Here is a 15,324-nt window from a genome sequence, read left to right on the forward strand (position 1 = left end):
CTATATAATTCATTCACTTTAGAACCAGTAATATAGGCAATAGAAGTGACTCGCTTGGTGAGGATGCAAAAGGGCAGTGCAAGCGACAGTTAGCTCACTAGGCTGAAAAGAATCCCAAGGAGATACTTGTACCAAGAGAGGTTTCTTTAAATTAACATGAAAACACAAGGAATAAGTAATACTATTTTAAGGCCATATATTTCAGACTACAGGCCATCATCAGTGGCAACAATAGTTAATTACAAAGCAGAATATAAACAATGAATTGATTTGCAGAAGTAAAAGCAGCATGATGTTATACATAAAACAACACAATGGTATATCTGAGGAAATATTGCATTATTAATTATTACCTTTTTTTAAAAAAAAATTATTGATGTGTGATTAAAATAAGGCTTCCCCATACCTTATATAGAGAGGCAGTCATTCCAATTTAAGTTCAGACAGGGAAGTAAGGCCTCAGAGCCTTCTTTTAAACAAGTGTTCAAATTTATACTGATATTGATGAAGTAAGCATGTTTCAGACCATAGGATGTTGTGCCAACTCAGATTTTTCAGATTGACTGTTGCTAATATAAGACAGGTGTTCTTGTATTCTCTTTTCTACAGAGCATCCAGTTTATCCAAATCAAGAATGATGACAGTTGCAAGGAACTTGGTAGGCACCAGAGAAAGCTAGAAGATACCATTTTGAAGATGGAAACCATGCTGATAATTTGTTGATAAGAAGAAAAGTAAAACTATTAAAATTTAATTACTGTGATATACATGTGAATCTTTAGTTGAATACGTGTGAATACTTCACAGGTTTCACTAAACATAATAGGAAGAAAAGTAGCCACTAAACTGTATTTCTTAACAATTCTGGAAATGGGTTCTGAGATACCAGAAATACATAAGTGGGAAGGGACACCAGGATATGAAATTCATCTTCCACCTAAAGACAATCAAACATACATGGCAGGAATTCAAACCCACAGCCTTTCAAGTAGGCTTTCAATAAATGGAAGTAATTAATTCACCTGATGGTGAGCAAAGGAGTAGAATATCTAAAAAGGACAATTTGTTATATTTTTCCATTTCCACAGTAAATTTAATTCTTGGATGTAAGTTGTTTATATTAGATAAAAAAAGTAGGTAATATATCTTCATTATGGGACCAGATAGCATAAACGTTGTCTATCTAATTATATAAATAGTAATAATAATAATACTATATAAATAGTATCACTTATTCCATGTGTTTTTCATATAAATTATTATTATTCAGGCCTCTATGGAGTCAAAAGACTCATCGAGAGGAGGTTCCCCCTAAGAAACACAAAGTCTATCATACCACTTCTTAAACTTACTGACCGTTCTCGCTCACATCACTCCATCAGGCAATGCATTCCATGGTTCAACCACCCTCCATGCAAAGAAACCACTCCTCACCCTCTTGCTCACAGTTTCCTTTCGTAACTTCCAGGGATGGCCTCTTGTCATCACTCCTTCCCGCTGTTCAACCAAGCGAAAGAACTCCCCAGTGTCAACCCTGTAACCACCTCTCAATAGTTTGAAAGTCTCGATCATATCACCTCTCCTTCTTCTATCCACCAAACTTTGCAGTCCAAATTCCCTAAGCCAATCCTCATAACCAAAATTGTACAGTCCTGAAACCATCTTTGTACCCTTTCCACAGTTAATTTATCCCTTTAAATCCTGGGGACCAAATCTAAGAACAATAGTCTAAGTGTGGTCTGATCAGAGACTTATACAACGGAATGATAACCCTTTTATCTCTGCAGGTCAGTGTGTTTCTCATAATTGCAGCAATCCTCTGTGTTACCTTCACCACCTTTGCAATATGTTCCCTAAATTTCAGGTTTCTATCAATCATCAACCCCAGATCTCTTGTGTCCTCTACTTCCTCCAGTATAACTCCTCCCATAGAGTATGCAGTATTCAATTGATGTTTCCCAAACCTCAACACCTTACATTCTGCTGCATTAAACTGACACCTCCGTTCATTTGCCCATCTATCTAGCTTATTCAAATCTTCTTGCAGGGCTGCCGCATCTGCACTATTACTAATAATCCTTCCCAGCTTCACATCATCTGCAAAGAACTTAATATCCTCTTGCAATGTCATTGATATAAAGGTTAAACAATATAGGTCCTAGTACTGACCCCTATGGGACTCCACTTGTAACCCTCTGCTTCCTTGAAACTGCTCCACCATACACAACTCTCTGATACCTATCAGACAGCCAATCCTGAATCCAGTTGACTAATCTGACATCCAGACCCATGTGCTGCAACTTAAATATCAGCTTATCATGTGGCACCCTGTCAAATGCCTTCTCTAAGTCTAAGAAAATTGCAGTATATGCCTTTCCCTCATCTAATGTTCTTATAACTTTATTATAAAAGGCTAGCATATTGCTAAAACAAGAGCGCCCTTTCACAAATCCATGTCGACTCTCACAGATAACATTACCCTCATCTGCCCAATACTGTATACGGTCCCTCACTACTTTCTCCAAGATCTTAACAACTACTGATGACACATAAACTGGCCTATAATTAGACACTTCCAGTCTGTTACCACCCTTATGCAATGGCACTATCTTACCTTCCTTCCATTCCCTGGGCACCTTTCCCGCAGCCAGACTTTCATTGAAAAACCAGGTCAAAGGCACTGTCAGTTCCCTAGCACATTCTCTCAAAACTCGTGGTGAAATACCATCCAGTCCCAAAGCTTTACTGACATCCAGAGTACTCAGTATCTTAAACACACTCTCCTCCTGTACCTCTGTTACATGTTGCCTAAGAGATTTGTCCCTCAAGAATTCTAGAAATTCCATTCCCCTATTGCTACATGCATCTTCCTCTCTCCAATTTATACTGCTGTAGTTAAAATCTCCCATAACAATCATTCTTCTTGCACTTGCCAAACTTAGCTGTCTAAACATCTCCTGGTCCCCATCCTCTGTGCTCCTAGGTCTGTAGCAACACCCCACTAAATATCCTGTCTTGGCTACCTCTACATCACACCACATGCTCCCAAAATCATTTGTCTCACTTCCTTCCAAACCCACCACTCTTAGAGGACATAGGTCGTCACTTATCATAAGCAGTACCCCACCATCACCACACTTTCCCCTCCTATCCTGCCGAAAAATGCAGTAACCAGCGACTTCTATTCCTGTTATTATATCCTCTTCTGAAGATATAATAATCCTCTTCTTAAAGAATCCCAAGGAGTTTATTCAATATACATAGCCAGTAGAAGAAAGAATGATACTAGTTGGTGAAAATGGTAGAATGATAACAACTGCTGGCTAAGTAGGAAGGTGATTGAGGTTACCAGTTCAATGTTGCAAAGTACAGTTTTAAAATTGGGAAGCAAAGATAGGATGCAGAGTATACAGTTGGTGGATATATCTTGGAGGAAGTGGTGGAAATGAGGTATCTGGAAATGATTGTGGATAAGGACCTGATATTTTGGATACACATTACTAGAATCATGAAGACAACAGAGAATGGATTCGATTATGGCAATGATGTAGAGGACACTGACATATAGAAGTAAGGATGTTATGGTTACACTGTATAAGGCTTTGATTAGGCCACATAGACTATTGTGCACATTGATCATCAGATTTTCAAAAGGATGAGGAGATACTAGAAAAGGTTCAGAGACGATCAACTAAAGTGGGTTCTAATCTCAGAAATGTTGAGTATGAAGACAGACTGAGGAAATGCAAATTGCAGAAACTAGTGGATAGGAGGACGGATATGACTGAGACATATTAAGTTGTTACTAGATTAATGAGGATAACATTTTAAATAGAATGGGGAAAACAAGAGATCATTCATGGGAACTGTACAAGGAGCATGGGGTGAGGAGAAGATTTTTTGCACAGAGATTGGTGGGTGATTAGAATGTATTGCCTGAGAGTGTTATGAATGCTGAGATGATGAATATATTTAAAGCACAGTATGATGAACTGTGTGTATCATAGTGGGACTTCCTGAAATGATTCATTTGACTCCATGGAAGTCAGGTGATGATGATGATACTAATAACAATAATTGGTTCTAAGAATATTGAATTGGCTATGGAAGCATATCATCATCATCACAAACACTGGGCTCACTGCCCGTTGATATCTGATGCCGGTTTCACTATCTTCTTCCACCTTTCTTTGTCCAGTGCACAGTGTCACAGTTTTTGTACACCCATTCCACACCAGTCTTTTATATCGTCTATCCATTCTCTGTATGGTCTACCTCTTCTGTTTAAACCATCCAAAATACCAAACATAAATGTCTTTATCTTCCAGTCCTCACTCATTCTACAGACGTGTCCAAATAATTGCACTTCCGTTTTATAATCTTCTGCATTAGATTCTGTTTTGGTTGTATCTTCTGATAGAGCTCTTCATTGGTGATTTTCTGTACCCATCCTATTCTTAGAATCTTCCTGTAACAAGTTCTTTCAAATGCCAAAATTCTCTTTCTTGATTCGTTATTTATTACCCACATTTCAGATCCGTATAGTACACCGCTGAAAATGCATGTTTCCAGTACTCTTAGTTTTGTTTGCAGACTGGTCACTACTTTTCCAGATGTTATCCATGGCCTTCAGATTGGTTCTTTCCTTTGCAATCCTGATCTTTATTTCTTTTTACAGTCCAAGTCATATGTCAGTTAACTTCCCAAATATGTGAATTGTTCTACATTTTCTATATCAGTTAAATCCACTTGTATCTTTTCTTTCATGTTCTTCTCACCAAATACTATTGTCTTTGTTTTTTCCAAGTTCATAACAAGTCCAAATCTCTTCCCTTCCTCATTTAACAGTTTCAGTGCTTTTTTTTTTTGTAGTTCTCTTTCGTCTTCTTCAATAATAACGATGTCATCTGCAAATCTCAGATTGTTAATTCTCATTCTGTGTACAGATATTCCTTTGGAATCTTCCTTCAATTTGTCCATTGCTCTTTCTAAATGTGTGATGAAAATGCTTGGTGATATTGGGTCTCCCTGTCGAGTACCTCTGCTTGTTTTAAACCATTTCCCCAAATCATCAACTATTCTAACTGTTGCAATTGCATTCTGATAAACATCTTTTAATATAGCTATTAGTTTTTTTATCAATTCCATAGGATTCCAGAACTGCTAATGTCACTTTCAGGTTAATACTGTCAAATGCTTTCTGAAAATCAACAAAGCAAGTATATATGTTTTTGTTTTTTCTCCTAGCTTTCTCTGCTATTAATCTCATTGTCAAAATCTGTTGAATTGTAGTTCTATCCTTCCTAAATCCTGCTTGCTCGTCTGCAAGGTATGCTTCCAATTGTGTTCTCAATCTTTCTGTCAATATGATCATCATCATCACTTTACCAAGGTGACTTATCAAGGCAATTGTTCTATAATTTTTACATTCTAGCTTATTTCCTTTCTTGTATAATGTTACTAATATTGATTTCACCCACTCCTCTGGCATTTTCCCTTCTTTCCGTACCATATTACATAGTTGGTGCATTTCTGTAACCACTTTCACCACCATGTTTAATCATTTCTCCAGTAATGTTATCGTTACCAGGACTCTTGTTGTGTTTTAGCCGTGCTATTGCTTTTTCTACCTCTCCTCTTAAAATGTCCATATCATGCTCATTACCTGGTGGTGATATCTGCTTCAATTCTTCAGTCAGTTTCCCAACACTATCTGAATCTAGTTTTTCTTCATATAACTCACTACAGGATCTTGTCCACCGCTGTACAATTTTTTCTTTATTCATCAATACTTTGCCTTTTCCATCTTTAATTGTGATCTGTTTTGGTTGTCACTTTCTATTAATGGTTCTGATCATTTTGTATACCTCCCTTGTCTTATGCTCTCCATAGTACTGTTCTATATTGTTGCATTGGGCTTCTAACCATTTCATCTTATCCATTCTGACTGCTTTTTTCACCTCATTACACTTTCTTCTAGATTGCTCTTCTATTTGTTCTGATGTATCCCTTCTTATCTTCAACATTCTTTTCTACTGTACTAACTTCAGTGTTTCTTGTGTAATCCATTTCTTCTTGATCTTCTCTTCTTCTGGTACTGTTTCTTCAACTGCATCTTCTATCGCCTTCATTACTCTTTTCACTCTTAAATTCGAGTTTTTTTCTTTCTCCACACTTTTAAGTTTCTCTTCTAACACTGTTCTGTACCTTCTTCCTATTTCTGCTTCACTTATTCATGCTGTATCTCTTCTATTCTGATGTTGGGGTTTATATTTCTTTTTTAATTTCAACTTGATGTTTGCAATCACTAAACTATGGTCCGAGTCTATATCTGCTCCTTGAAAAGTTCGACATTGCTGTACTGATGTTATCCATCTTCTTTTAATCATATCAATCATGTTTTTGGTTTTCCCATCATTTGATCGCCACATCCATTTTCTACACTCCTTTTGTTGGAATCTGTTACAGATCATGGAAGCATATACCATAAAATATTTAAAAAAAGCATAAAAATATAATCATGGGCACATGATTGGATGTTTGTTTTACTGGGAAGTTAAAGATGGAATCCATGAAAATAAGAAAGAATATAAAAAGTTCCTGGCTACAAATCAGTAGGCAGCCTTAGAAAATATACAGAAAGTGTAGAAAAGCTAAATAATTTGGAAAATTAAAATCATATGAAGAATATACATGTAGAATATAAATATCATGAAGGTAGAACAATGTTCTGAAGCCAAGAAAAAACTTAGAATTGCAAGTTCAACAGTATTTTAAAGATTACAAATTGTGAATCATCTACAGCAATGTTGAAATACACACACATTAACATGTATGGATAAATAAATTATTATCCCTTTTTTAAAAGACTTTAATAGGACTATGTCTGGACCACTATGCTAAGATCTGATCAGCTGCATTTCTTTGAAATTAAGTAATAAGTAGGTTCAGAGGCAAGTGACCAAGACAATAATAGTTTTGTGGAATGCTCCTTCTTCTAATGAGGTGAGGTTAAAGATTTGTGTATTAATAAAAATTGGATGATAGGCAGAACGGAGGAAATAACACAAATATAAAAATTACTACAGGGTTTTTACAGAGTAGATGCAGAAAAAAATTTTCAATATATGAAAGGAGGGAAAATAAGAAATGACACCTGGAAGTTGATTTCATATGGTTTATACGAGCATAAATGCCTATGATTTATATAATGAATACACTTTGTATCCTAAAAGCTATTTAGCTCAAAAAGAACATCTTACTGCATTACTTCTCATTTTTATACCCCAAATTTCTCAAAAACATAGTAACTACTATCAAAACTGGAAAAAAAACAAAAAAACTCTGGAGTGGGTACATATTTTACAACTAATTATATCCTTGTTTTTCCATCCAAATAAATAAGAGTTAAGAGAGAGAAAAAAAAGTATTTGTTTTAGCAAAAGGAAAATACTGTGTTAATATTCTCTTCTTAAACTGACTAACTTTGTTACTTTTATTTTCTTCTGAATAATATAGTATGTAAAAGGAAATAAGTAAATTTTTTTTAAGGTAATGGCAATACAGTGTTTGATTGTAAAAGATTAGCAGCTGAAAAAATAAGTAACCATAAATGCTTTGCTAACCATATAAGTGGAGGAAATATATATATATAGCTCAACAGTAATTGACTGTGCTTGTATATTACTGCAGAATGCTTAAATCATGTATTATTATTTATAGAATAAACAGTAAAGTAGCATTTTAAATTTTATTTTGAATTCGAATTATTCTGTATTTTTATAATTATCTATAATATTGCTCAATTTTTATTTTTCGTCAAAAAAAGACAAATCTTTTTCGATGTAATAAGTTAATGTACACACTTAAAGTTGATCGGGGGCAAACAAAAATGCAGTACAGAACTATTTATGTTTCAGTATAATACAAAAACAAGAGAGCTTAACAAAAAATCACGTAACCACCCTTCCAATGCATACTTCCAGAGCGGTTGGCTTCGTGGTATCTATTCATATTATGTCATAATAATGAAATATTGGGACACTTTAATCATCCACATTATATATAATTTACTTTAATTTATAAAATTAAACAAATATTCATTAACGGTTGGTTCATAAATAGTGTATGTAATAAACACCAAGAATATCATAGTCCCCATAGGCTTTCTCGCTGTCAAAGTACACGTGCATTCCCACGTGTTGTATGCGTGTGTACACGATACTCGAAGAGGAAACCAAACATTGCTCTCTATAGGAAATCATGCCGTTCCCAGGAAATATTAGTTCACAAATACAATAACTAAAGTGAAATATATTGACTGAATTAATGACCGATTGTTAAGCCTACTTCTTTTTTTTCAGCATAAACACAAAGATGAAATAATACAACTGTTACGTTCATCTATAAACAATAAATGAAAAACGTAAGACAGTTACTTTGTTTTGCTGTGATCATCCTAACTTTACCTACAGTGTGATAATAAAGTAATATAAATATATATTAAGAGTTAGGCCTAAATGCCTAATCCAGAGTACTAAACCGATGCTTTTCCTATGGTTGCTTTTAGGCCTGACGTCAGCAGACATGTCAAAATCGTAAATTTTTGAAGAATTTACAGTAACTTCAAATGATCATATGTTCACTTGCCGGTACCTTTAGACTACTTACAAACATTCCATGAGAAAGGTATAAAAATTTTAACAAGAATACCGCAAGCTATGAAGTGCATTAATTTTACACACCTTCGATTATGCAAATAAGATGAATAAGGTGAATATTGCTGTACGCGTTCTTACGATAAAGCGTAACTCAAGAACAACCCATTCTTTTGTTACAATACTTCAGGTTTCTAACACTAGATGTCATTACAAAAGCAAGTCGAAAATTATCCACTAGATGGCACTCATTTTGTGAAGGTGACCTCACGTGCATACTTTGCACCAAAACATATGACGAAACCTTTGATGACGTATTGTTAAATGGACAAAAATAACCTTCATGTACAACCTTTTGCTCAAATATAAAAGTTTAGTAGTGCACTTGTTAAAAATGTATATATTATACATATATATGCGCTCAGGAGAAACAAATTAGGCATGTTTAACTAGTGAGGAAAAAGTTTTTTATTGTGCTTGTATTACGCAATTCTTTGTGCACTAGGAACTGCAAAGGCGGTGCCTCCTACGAAAGCTATATCATCATTGGCCCCAGTTGTTTGATTGACTAATAATCATGTGACCACAGAAACTGTGGTATATCATAGAATCAAAACAAAGCCAGCTAAGTGTTTGGTTTGATGATAAGAAATGGAAAATTAAACATGATATCTTTATGGATTATGAGCTCCTTTTTTAAATTGTAAAAGATTTAGATTATACAAAAACGTTACGACTACTGCTGGAAAGTGTCGTTGGTGAATTTAACAAGAAAAGCAAGGTAATCCAGTTGTTATCACGTTTCGCATTTTTCCATAGTATGTATATCGCCATTAAAAATGAAGTTAACAAGACTGGAAATAAACTATCTTTCATCAACGTGTATTTTACATATGTATGTGTTCATCATGTCAGAAGCATTATATATACCTGCGTTAAAAAAAAAAATTATACAAGTATGATTGTAAAGTAAGTGTGATTAAGCATGCAAACAAAACCTTGAACACACAATAAGGACTTCTCCCATTATAATATAGATATTTAGTGGCATAATGGTAGCTTTTAGGGAAAATAAGAGAAAAAAAAAGTATTCCGATATTGGATATCAAGATATCCTTTGATTTAGATTAACAGGAAATAAGTGCTAATGGCAATGATAATATGAAATGAAAATGCAGTGCAACTTAATACAGTCTGTGTATATCACATTGACAGTTTGCTTACACGTGGATAATTTAATCAGATCCTGTGTATAGCGTATCATTCAAGATTTATTCAGAACGTTAATTGGTCAGATATAAATTGACACATGTAAACTGAGATAAATTTTACATCTTAGATAGATGTAAAGATTATCAAATATCTATTTGTAATCTGCAGAGATGACTTTCGTTACTTAAAATGTTGATAATTTGGGTCTTGAGAGATTTAAATTTTGCTGTGAAAACATTCGTTGGAATGAAGTGCTCAAATGCACGGGATGTATTATACTATATTAAGATTATGGTTTGACATTCCCTTTTCAAATTATCACTGAGAAAAATGTATGGATCACTTTTTTATGAATTTCTAATACGCCTTGTATTTTTCCATTGCTGTCAGATATACAAATTAGTACAAAGTCATCTCTGTGTGAACGTAATTTTGTGCGAATTAGCACTCATTGATACTCGAGTAACAGTTATTAAAAGACCATGACTGATTTCTGTGTAGCCAGAAATTTCTCGTTATAGACTTAGTAATACGTGATGCTTTTCCCTTGAAATGGCTTTGACTACCTGATATTATAAACTTGAGGTGGGGGATTTCTGAAGTATTTCCAGTCCTAACATACTATATTCTATACCGCTTCATTTATTTAACTCATAAGTTATTCATAAATACTACTATCAATGCCAGTTTATAATTATAAGATACATTTTTGTTTTTATATATTCTCTTCATTCTTCATAGCGTTTGTAGTTCTACCTCATCTTCACACTGATACTTTTTTTTTGCGGCAAACAGAAAAAACAATGTTTCTGCTGAAACATTGTTTTTTCTGTTTGCCACTTCAGAGAATAAAAACGTTATTTCGTAAAAAAAAAAATGGGAAGAAACTCCATACATAAAGCAATATAAGCAAACATTTTGGAGTAAGATTATGTGTGCATTACATACTGAAATTGTCTTTCTTGCTTGCACATATAACTTACTCTTATTTAAATGGAGTTGTGAGTTTAAGATTTAATTTATATTGAATTCAAATTGTATCCTTTGTTTTTCCCCCTCTGGATTCTCTCAGGAGTTTCCTTATTTCCAAAAATTCAGTCTAGGTTTGAATCCTGTCAAGGAATATCTATAACAGTTTTTCAGCTGAAGGTTAGTTAGCTGGTCTGATGTGAAAGAAATAGCTTTTCCTCTCTGAAACTGTGGTTTTTACTTCTAGAATAGACGAACTGGCACAGAACATATACAGTGAAACTAGCTACTTGCTTAACAGATTTTGTTGTCTTGGTGTATTTTGAACTTATCTGTGTCCAAAAGTGGAATTATTGCTACTTTATCTCTACTTGCTGATGTCCTTCTTGGGATTGAAGTAATTTTTATTGTTATCCTTACCACCTTTATAAAACATCTGAATTTCAACACTCTTATCTACTCACTAGATATCGATTTCCACCTTCTTTATGTGCAGAATATCCTGCTGGTATACTTTAGTTTAATTTATCTCAAAATTCCAAAGTGCAAGATTTGGCAAATTTAGATGCATTGAACCTGTCTTCATTTGTTTTATCATCCTATTCAATCCCCAGTTCAGATAGAAATAGCCAGTATGGAAAAAAAAAAAAAAAAGAGGTATTATGCAGGCAGTATAGTTGCTTTGGAATAAAGAGGGGACTAAGAAGGTGAGACAGAGTAATTAATCAGGTCAAAAAATAAAGAAAAAATCCCACGGAGTTCTTTGAGTACATTATCAGTAGAAAAAACAATTATTATAGAAGGATGATATTAGTTTATGAGAATGTGATACTTGTAACCACTACACGACATGTATTGTTATTGAAATGATGTCTTACCATTGAAATATTTGTATTGGACGGTTGAAGTTGTGTCATGCAGGGATGAATGTGATATTATGCAATGTTTGAGTAGAGAAGCTATTAGTGAATAGGAGATAATGAGCAGTTAAGTAATTTAGATTGTCAAGTGTGAAACCTTCATCCTATTTCTTTCTTGGAAGCCCTAAGGTAAGTCAGGTTTAATCTCTAGAGACCAGATGGTGGTGAGCTTAATTGACAACATATTGCTATTAAATTAACAATACCTTTGACATGTCTGTTTAACAAGAGCCATTGCACTGGAATGAAACAAAGAGAATTAAAGTAATTCTCTTTGTTCATTTATTAGAAATGAAGTGAAGAAGCGGACACAATTTGGCATAAAGCAGATGACATAATAGCAATTGGTAGAGGTGGGCAAAACAGGATAATTAGTGGGGGTGTTGCTACAAGCCAAGGAGTACAGGGGGTGGGAAGCAAGATATGTTTAGGCAGTTGAGTTGACATGTGCAAGAAGAATGATTGTTATGGGAGATTTTACCAGCAGTATAAGCTGGGAAGAGGAAAATGCATGTAGTAATAAGGGAATGGATTTCTAGAATACTTGACGGACAAGTGTCTTAGGCAACATGTAATAAAGAGAACAAGAGGTTTGAGAATTTTGGATTTGGTATTAGCATCAGAAGAGCTGATAATAACTGAGATGACATCTCTCCCACCAGTTTACAGAGAGTGACCGTGTGGTTTTGACATGGAGGATGAATAGGCATGCAGGAGTATCAAAGAAAAGGGAACATATGTGGAATTATAATGCAGGTGATTATAATAGTCTTAGATATCAACTTGGGGCAATTCCATACAGGGAGGAATTGGAAGGCTAGGATATCATTAGTGCTTGGGAAATTATTATTATTATTTCCCAAGACCTCATGGAGTCAAAGACTCATCTTGGAGGTCCTTTTATCACACACACATCTCATCATACCCGGTCTTAAACTCAAACTCCTTGCAGACACCACACTCTCAGGCAAGGCATTCCAATCATTCACAACTCTGCACGAAACAAACCTCCTCTCACTCCCCTACTCACACCCTCTTTATACAGTTTCCAGGGATGATCTCTGGTTCTCCCCTGATCTCCCACTATTCTCTGTAGAATTTCTCCACCATTGATCTTATAACAAACCCTTACCAACTTGTAGGTCTCTATCATATCTCCCCTCTTCCTTCTCTTCACCAGATTCTGCAAATTACATCTTCTCAATCCTTCCTCATACTCAACATTCCAGAGGTCAGAAACTACCTTAGTCAGTCACCTTTGGACCTGAAAACCTGGTGACCAAATCTGGGCACAATAGTCCATGTGTGGCCTAATCAAAACCTTATACAATGGAACAAGAATCTCCCTACTTCTACACGTCAGCGTCCTCCGCATCATTCCCAGAAGTCTTTGTGTTGTATTCACAATTTTGGCGATGTGGCCCCTAAATTTTAGATCCTTATCCACTATCACCCCCAGATCTCTTATTTCCTCTACCTCCAACAATATATTCTCACCAAGCATAAATTCTGCATCCCATCTTTGTTTTCCAAATTTTAAAACCTTACATTTTGCAACATTGAACTCGCATCCCCATTTGCTTGCCCAATCACTCAATTTATTTAAGTCTTCTTGCAAGGCCACAACATCTTCACTACTCTTTATGGTTTGTCCCAACTTTGCATCATCTGCAAACAACTGAATATCTCCATACAAATCTTTGCCAATATCATTAATATAAAAGTTTTTGTATGGCCCTAAAACAGACCCCTGAGGCACTCCATTAGTGACTTTCCTTTTCCTGGATATCACACCCCCATACACAACTTGTTGATACCTATCAGATAGCCAGTCTCCAATCCAATGCACTAATCTAATATTCAACCCCATCTGCTCTAGTTTGACTGTCAACTTATCATGAGGTACTCTATCAATAGCCTTTGCGAAATCCAAGTATATTACTGTGTATCCTTCTCCTCTGTCCATGGAAGCAGTCACCTTATTGTAATAAGCAAGTAGATTACTAAAACATGACCTCCCTTTTGCAAATCCATGCTGTCCATCAAAGATTATACCATTGTTATCAACCCAACTCTGTATCCTAGTTCTCACAAGCTTCTCCAACAACTTAACCACAACACCTGACACAGAGATAGGCCTGTAGTTTGATACTTGAGTTCGATCACCTCCTTTATGAAGTGGCACAATCTTGCCCTCCTTCCACTCTTTAGGAACTTGACCAAGTGCAAGACTCATATTAAAAAAATATGTCAAGGCAGGGATCAACTCTCTGGCACATGACTTCAGAATACGCAGTGATATATTATCAAGTCCCACAGCGTTATTTACATCTAGTTTGCTCAACTCCCCAAACACCTCTTGCTCACTTACAGTCAGTCTCTCCTCCTCAACATCAACAACTGCTCGCAATCTCTCCATGAAGTCACATTCACAAGATTGAACGATCTTTATGAACTGCTCATTAAGTATCTCCACCACACATTCTGCAACAGCTGTCTTTATACCATTTCCTCCAATCAATGTCATCCTTCCATAATCATTCTTTCTTTTGCTGGCTACATATCGAAAGAACTCCCTAGGATTCTTTTTGGCTTCATTAGCTAACTGCTGTTCATACCTCTCTTTAGCTACTTTCACCAACCAATTCACCCTCCTTGCCTGGTCTTTGTAGACCTCATGAAATTGGTTACTTCCACTTCTCTTATTCTGCCTCCACAATGCCCTTTTACTCTGTATCGCATGCTTAATCTCTTTATTCATCCATCTCACACCTACCTTATTTAACCTTCTCACCCTTGGAATACGTTTAGACATTGCATCTACTAAATAGTTTTTGAAAATCCCCCAAGCTGCATTGATCTTTTTTCCAGCTAACTTTTCATTCCATGCTACACCTGCAAGCTGTCTCTTGAGCTCTTCATAATCACCCCCCCCCCCTTTGTAGTTCCACATATACCCTTTTTTCACAGGGGTCCTTGCACTGCTGGCAACCACCCAGGTAATCACCTCATGGTCACTTTCATCAATTGGTGGATGATTTGACACCTCATTTATAATTACATCCTCTGATGAGATGACCAAATTCAAGACCCTTAATCCTCATGTGCCGTCTCTTACATACTGTCTGAGGTAGTTATCCCTCAAAAGCTCAAGAAACTAATTTTCTTTACGTCCAGTTGCTATCTCTTGATTCCAGTCTATATTGCCATAATTAAAATCGCCCATAATGATCACCCTTTTCTTATTTGCTTGGCTTATTTGACTATACATTTCACTATCACCACCATCCACATTACCAGGTCTATAACAACATCCCACCAAGTACTTTATTCTGTTCACCTCTATCTCACACCATACTGCCACAAAACTACTGGCCCTATTTCCCTCTTGCATCTCTACCTTGTATGGACATGACTCTTTTTCTCTATCATCAATAGCACTCCCCCCTCCCTTTTTACCCCTTCTATCCTCACGAAACATATCATACCCTTCCATCTCTATTCCTGTCAGGATGTCGTCCTCATCTAACCATGTCTCACTTATTCCGACAATCTTTGGGTGAACA

At 35.7% G+C, this 15,324-nt stretch overlaps 1 protein-coding gene across 1 annotated transcript in view; it reads right to left on the reverse strand.

Moving 5' to 3' along the window:
* The window catches only part of LOC150095193 (xaa-Pro aminopeptidase 1-like), a 606,338-nt gene extending 597,407 nt beyond the window's left edge, over positions 1-8,931 (reverse strand). The window contains exon 1 of the mRNA XM_090410814.1: positions 8,745-8,931. The gene's annotated coding sequence lies outside the window, so the exon portion shown is untranslated. The remainder of the gene's footprint in view (positions 1-8,744) is intronic.
* Between the last annotated feature and the right edge of the window lie 6,393 nt (positions 8,932-15,324).

Source organism: Typopeltis vanoorti, chromosome 20 (genome assembly GCF_054136105.1).
Source record: "Typopeltis vanoorti isolate ZY-2024b chromosome 20, IOZ_Tvanoo_1.0, whole genome shotgun sequence".
Lineage (NCBI taxonomy): Eukaryota > Metazoa > Arthropoda > Arachnida > Uropygi > Thelyphonidae > Typopeltis > Typopeltis vanoorti.